Source organism: Sarcophilus harrisii, chromosome 3 (genome assembly GCF_902635505.1).
Source record: "Sarcophilus harrisii chromosome 3, mSarHar1.11, whole genome shotgun sequence".
NCBI lineage: Eukaryota > Metazoa > Chordata > Mammalia > Dasyuromorphia > Dasyuridae > Sarcophilus > Sarcophilus harrisii.
In genome coordinates, this window is record NC_045428.1 from 117,257,890 (window position 1) to 117,263,889 (window position 6,000).

The window sequence follows — 6,000 nt, forward strand, 5'->3', positions numbered from 1 at the left end:
ATTATAACACCACACACAATCCTGAAGTATTCTCTTCTTAAAAAAAATACAACATTCACAGAAATAGTGAAAAATCTAATTATATATATGCACCCAGACATATAATTATAATAAAATGCTTATTTATTTAGCACTTGAATACAATTTAGCTGAGAATTATTACTTTCTGTGATTATATTCTGGACTAAGAGAGATCAAAATCCAACAGTCAAGCATATACATGTAGACAATGCACATGGCAACTCACATCTTTAGTATTTCAGAATCTCAAAGTCCTTGTGAAGTTCAGGGGTTCTGCCATATTTCAGTTGGGTTCCCAAAGTCTATTTGTTTCCACAGTTTGACTGTTGTCAGTTCTTGTTTGCTTCCTTAGCCAGCTCTCTTCTTTGTTGTCACAGATCCCACTCCTTGAAGAAGCTTTTAGATTTAGTTCATTTTAAGATGTAAATCCAACTTGCTCCCTCCTCTGTTGCCTTAGAGCCCAACTTCATAAACTGTGGTTCCTGACCAGATATGGGGTCTCATAACTGAATGTGGGGAGTGTGAAATTATGATTTGTTGTCAGTAAATATTTGATTTGCACACCTATTTTATCTTCCTATATACTCAGGGTCATGTAAAAATTTCTCTGGTAAAAAGAGGGGGCAAGTGGAAAAAGTTTAAGAAGCCTTGCCTTAGATTATATTCAACGAAAAGTACAGAATGCATCACAAAAACTAACTCCCCTGTGAGTAAAATCCCTAATATTAGGCAAAGGTTTAGTTCTTCTTTATGCCTATGTCTAGAATATATATGTTTGTGCTTCCTTCTGGGGTAAGACATGTTAAGTATGACATGTTAAGTATCCCTTTTCCCTTCATCAGGGAAAACATTATATGAAAGGAGAGTGGAATAATAAATGTTCCTTGTTAACATTTATACTATGTCATCATCCCTATACTTTCTCTAATTATACTCATTCACATATATCTATATGTGAGTATATTTTTTATTTATTCACATATATTTTAGCACTTTTGTATATGCCTTAGCTTGGAAGTTTATTACTTTCTGTGATTATATATTATATCCTGAACTGGGACAGGTAAATTGAGTGAAGAGCAAGCTCTACCCATCCATTATTTTCAATTCATGATGAGCAGCAATTTGGTTTGAGATTCTTAAAAAAAAAACTTTTTAATTTCTAGTTATTTCACATTCTGAATTTTATGAATACAAACCTATAACCTGACTGTTTATTACAGTCAGAATTTTTATAAAATTGGCTCATCCCCCCCCCCCCCATCCAGTTATAATTCTACTCCTGGGAGGTCTTTTTTTATTAACTTGCTGCAATTTCTGGCTTTAAGAAGTTTGAATAACTAAAAAAAGCAAGCTGGTAAATTGTTTTTAAAATTATTTTTAAATGTTCTTCAGCAATTATTTTGACCAAAGAGTTATTTTTGTAGTTTAGTACCTTTAATTAGTACCTTTACAAGAGAGTAAAATGTTTTCTCTCTGACCTAGTATTATGTTTTGCTTTATCATTTGGTTTAGAAATGACATCTTTAAATAGTCTTCTTATTCCATTTTACCACACTGTAGTGTAATAAATAAATAAAAGTAAAGATGACTGGCAAAATCTTTTTTTGCCAAATAGTTTGCTTACTGAAATAACTGCAATTTATATAGTATATATTTTTTTAATTTACAAAGTGTTTTCTGCACAATAACCCTATGAAGTAACTGGGCTGAGAAGGCACCTTTATGTTGTTACCCGGGTTGGCTTTTCTTGGTTCAAAAATGACTTGTCTTCCATCAATTGGTTGCACTATGTTTTTGTTCCTCCTCCTATTATCCCTTCCTTCATCTTCCCCCCCCCCCCCGCCCCACCCCTTTCACAAGATCTAGTGTAATGGGCAAAACAAGGTCTGAAGTAAAGAAAACCTCTTTCCAAATCCAGCCTCAGGCACTTAATAATTGTGGGAGCCTGGACTGGTGACTTAACCTTTGTCCTCATCTGCAAAACGGGGATAATAACAGCACCTTTCCCCCAATGTTGTGGAGATGCTCAAATGAGATAATCTTTGTAAAATGCCAGTGCATAGTAAGTGTTATATAATTGTTCCCTGTTATCATCATTATTATTATTATTATTAAAAATGATCCATGTTAATTGAATTGATGAGGTAATTTTTTGTTACTAACAGGATAAAGACTTTTCTAATCAAAAACTGAATCTCTTAAAACGAAGCAGTATCCATCCAAAATGATGGTTAGATCTCTCTTTTTGTTTACGTAAAGCTTAGCGCAGTGCTTGGTACATAGTAGATGCTTAATAAATGTTTATTGAATTGAACTGAAATAGAACTTAAAATGCAGAGGGTTTAGCTTTGTTTCCAGTCTGCAGGGGAAGCAGAGAAGCAGGTTTTAGAAATCATAGGGAAGAATCAGTTTGCTGACTGGAGAGATACCATAGCTTCTTATAAACCATTTGACACAGGATCCTATGAGTTGCTTGCTAATTGAAAAGAGAAGTCAGTGTTTAATAGAGAACACTGCCAGAAGGGCTTCGGAAGTAGTGTTCTTGACAAAATACTCACAAAATTTAAGTCTTTATTACCGCTTTTTCTCCTTAGTGGTTATCAGAACATCCTAAAAGATTGTAACTCTTTATGGACAGGATGTACCAGGCCAGATATCAGGCAGACTTAATCTTCCTGCCTTCAAATCTGGCCTCAGATACTTATTACCTGTGTGATCGTAGGCAAGTCACTTAACCCTGTTTACCTTGGTTTCCTCATCTGTAAAATGAGCTGGAGCAGGAAATGTCAAACCACGTCAGTGTTTCTGCAAAGAAAACCCCAAATGGGGACACGAAGAGTTGCACATGACTGCAAAACACAAGACCATAAGAATCCTGGATGCTTTTTGGGAATGTGGGAAAAGGACTATTGAAAAGTAGGTAGAAAGAGAAGGGTAGAGACCTCAAAAGTCAGATTTTATCTCTTTCACATTTTTTGCCTTAGGTTGACCTTGACTTTCACTAATAATACAATTTAGTTCATAGTATAATATAATTGCAAAATAATATTATATTAAAATAATAAATAATTGTTCCAGGAAGACTAGTATCTTTAGTATGCAGGACCTTTTCAGGGCCACCTAATGTGTGTCTCCAAAAAGCTGAAGCATTCATAGTGGCCACATCCCAGTAAAACTTTTTCCACAGATAACCTAAATCAGGTTGAGGAGAACCAATAGGCCTCAAACCTGTCAGTGAGTTAGGGGGATGTTTATCCCAACATGGGAAGGCTTCATTCGGCAGAATGGGAGCATGAGGAGAATTTGTTCTCAAAGACCAATTCTGAGGAACACTTAGAGATTGGTCAGAAATGGAAGATGCCAAGGTCATCTACAACACCTCAGGAAAATGTCAGTCTTGGATTTTTTGTCCTGTCACTGGACACATTGGACACACTGGACACACAGGAAGTTTTTGTGCAACTCTACCTCACTTAAATGCAATTCACTCAAACATGACCTGTGATGTCATTGGTCTTCTTCAAAAATGAAGGATGAACAACAGTATAATAAAATTGGTGTAGTTTTAAATTATTAAAATTATTATTGAAATTTATTTGTTGAAATAAGTTTATTTAAATATTAGTGAAATTATTATAATGTACTTCAAATTGCACTGAAATTTTTGGGACACTCCATATATTATATGAAAAGAATTCACACGGACTGATGTGTATTTCGTATATATCACTGTTTATCACTGTGGAGCAGCAACCATACTCCAAGTGTTTCTATTAGTAATGCAAACTTTGAGAACAATCATTTATTTTATAAAGAGAAATAATTTAGGATCAGAAGAGAGACCTTAGTGGCCAGCTAATCCAGATTCAAAGGCAGCTGAGTGTTGAAGTCAATAAAATGTTAGTTAAGAAGACTCAATTTGAACTTTCCCAAGTTCAAGACTGACCTCAGATATTTACTGTGATTGAGCAAGTCAATTAACCTTGGTTGCTCAGTCCCCTCATCTATAAAATGAACTGGAGAAGGAAATGGCAAATTACTCCAGTATCTTTGCCAAAAATAAACAAACAAAAAAATCCCAAACAGAAGTTGGACATGACTGAAACGACTTAACAACAAAAATAGCCAGATTCAATAATAAAATGTTTAAATCACCTACTATTTGTAGATATTAATTTTGTTTGATATTGAGGGTAAGTAACCCAGTCACTAACTTCTAGGAACTTCCACAGATGGGGAATAGCCCAGGGAAGTCCAAGATCCCCCCTGGTAATGATGAAGTTCTGGGTAACTAGGTGAGCTTGGCAGAGAAAGCCTAAAGTATTGATAAGACTATTCCCTGGGGCAGAGAAGGGCACTGATGGGAATCAGTTCAACCTTACAGTCCCACCTGCAGTGGAGGTCTTGGGTAACCCCACCTCACTGTATCCAATCAGAAAGCCAAATTGTGATTTCAGACTCTCAAGGTTAATTTCCCCTGTGAGTCTGTCCACAGACTGTGCCATCTTTGCTGAATCCCTTTTGGTATCTTTCCTCTCACTTTCTCCCCCATGTCTCATAGTACTTTTCTCCTTGTCATAGCTAGCTAACTCTTTTATGTTCCTAAATTCCTCTATAGATTTAGCCTGCTAGTCAGTGGTGCACTCCCACCTCCCGGAGTATTCCCTTTCTCTTGGTTAATTGTGAGTTCCACTAGGGAACTTGTCTTTTCCACTGTTATTTGTTTAAAAAACAAAAACAAAAACAACCCAACCTTTTCCTTGCTAACTTTATGCTCTCCAAATCTATTTTATTTTTATCACTCCAGGTGCCTATTTAACCCCTTCATTTTGTCTACAACCTCTTCTTATAACTAGAAATGCCTTTTGGGTGGGAGAAAGCCGTTGTGAATTCTTCCAAATGTGGACCAAACCCCTTCATTTCGTTTTGAACCTCTTAATTTGACGTACCTACCCCAATCTCATCATTAGTAAGGGCATAGATCTTCAAGGTCAGCTTAAAACCTAATAAATACGGTTTAGGATCTCAAAGATCAAAAATATATGTCTAATTTAACTAGAGAGTTATTATTGGTGATTTTGTTCTTTGCTTTTTATTTGTTTGTTTAGTTGTACCTATGATTTCATTGGTTTAGGGCAAGGATTCTTGAACTTTTTCCACTTGCTTTTCAACAGAGAAATTTTTATATGATTCCAGGTACATAAAATAGGTCTACAAATCAAACATTTACTGATAACAAATTATAATTTTATGACCTCCACTCCCAGTTATAAGACCCCTTATGGGATCATAATCCACAGTTTAAAAAATTGGGGTTGAGAACTTTCACTTTAAGGGATTACATCTCAGACACTTCTTAATTATATAGTCCTGCCTAAATCACTTAAATTCTCTGTGTCTCAGTTTGTTCATTTAAAAAAATAAGAATTATAGCACTTACTTCACTGATGGCTGAGAAGATCAAACAAGATAAAGCAAGCACAGATGCTAGGTCTTATTTATCATCCCCAATGCAGGGTATCACTTACTCTGCCATTTGTAATTTTAGGAAATTGCCTAAGAGGTTAAATAACTTACCCAGAGTCACTCAGCTAAAAGTGCCCCAGACAGGCCTTGAATACAGGTCTTCCCGTTGGTTTAAAGTTGGCTCTCAATGAACTGCCACACAGCTTCTTAGAAGTAATGGTAATTGTCTACAAAACATCACTGGAACACTCATACTTTAAAGAGTCTTGTGCTTACACCACCAATACCTTTGTGTCCCTTTATTGGTTTTGTTCTGGAAAATGAAGCTGCATCCATAGCCATAATAGGAAATTGGCTCTATTCAGGTTATAGACTGATCAAGCCAGAAGTGAATGGGGTCTATGCAAGTTTAATCCATAGGTAGACAAAGGGAGCTGAATGGGGCCTTTCACAAACGCACCAGTCTATAGTAAGCTGGCCCCAGCCACTTTTGAATTCACCAAGCATGAA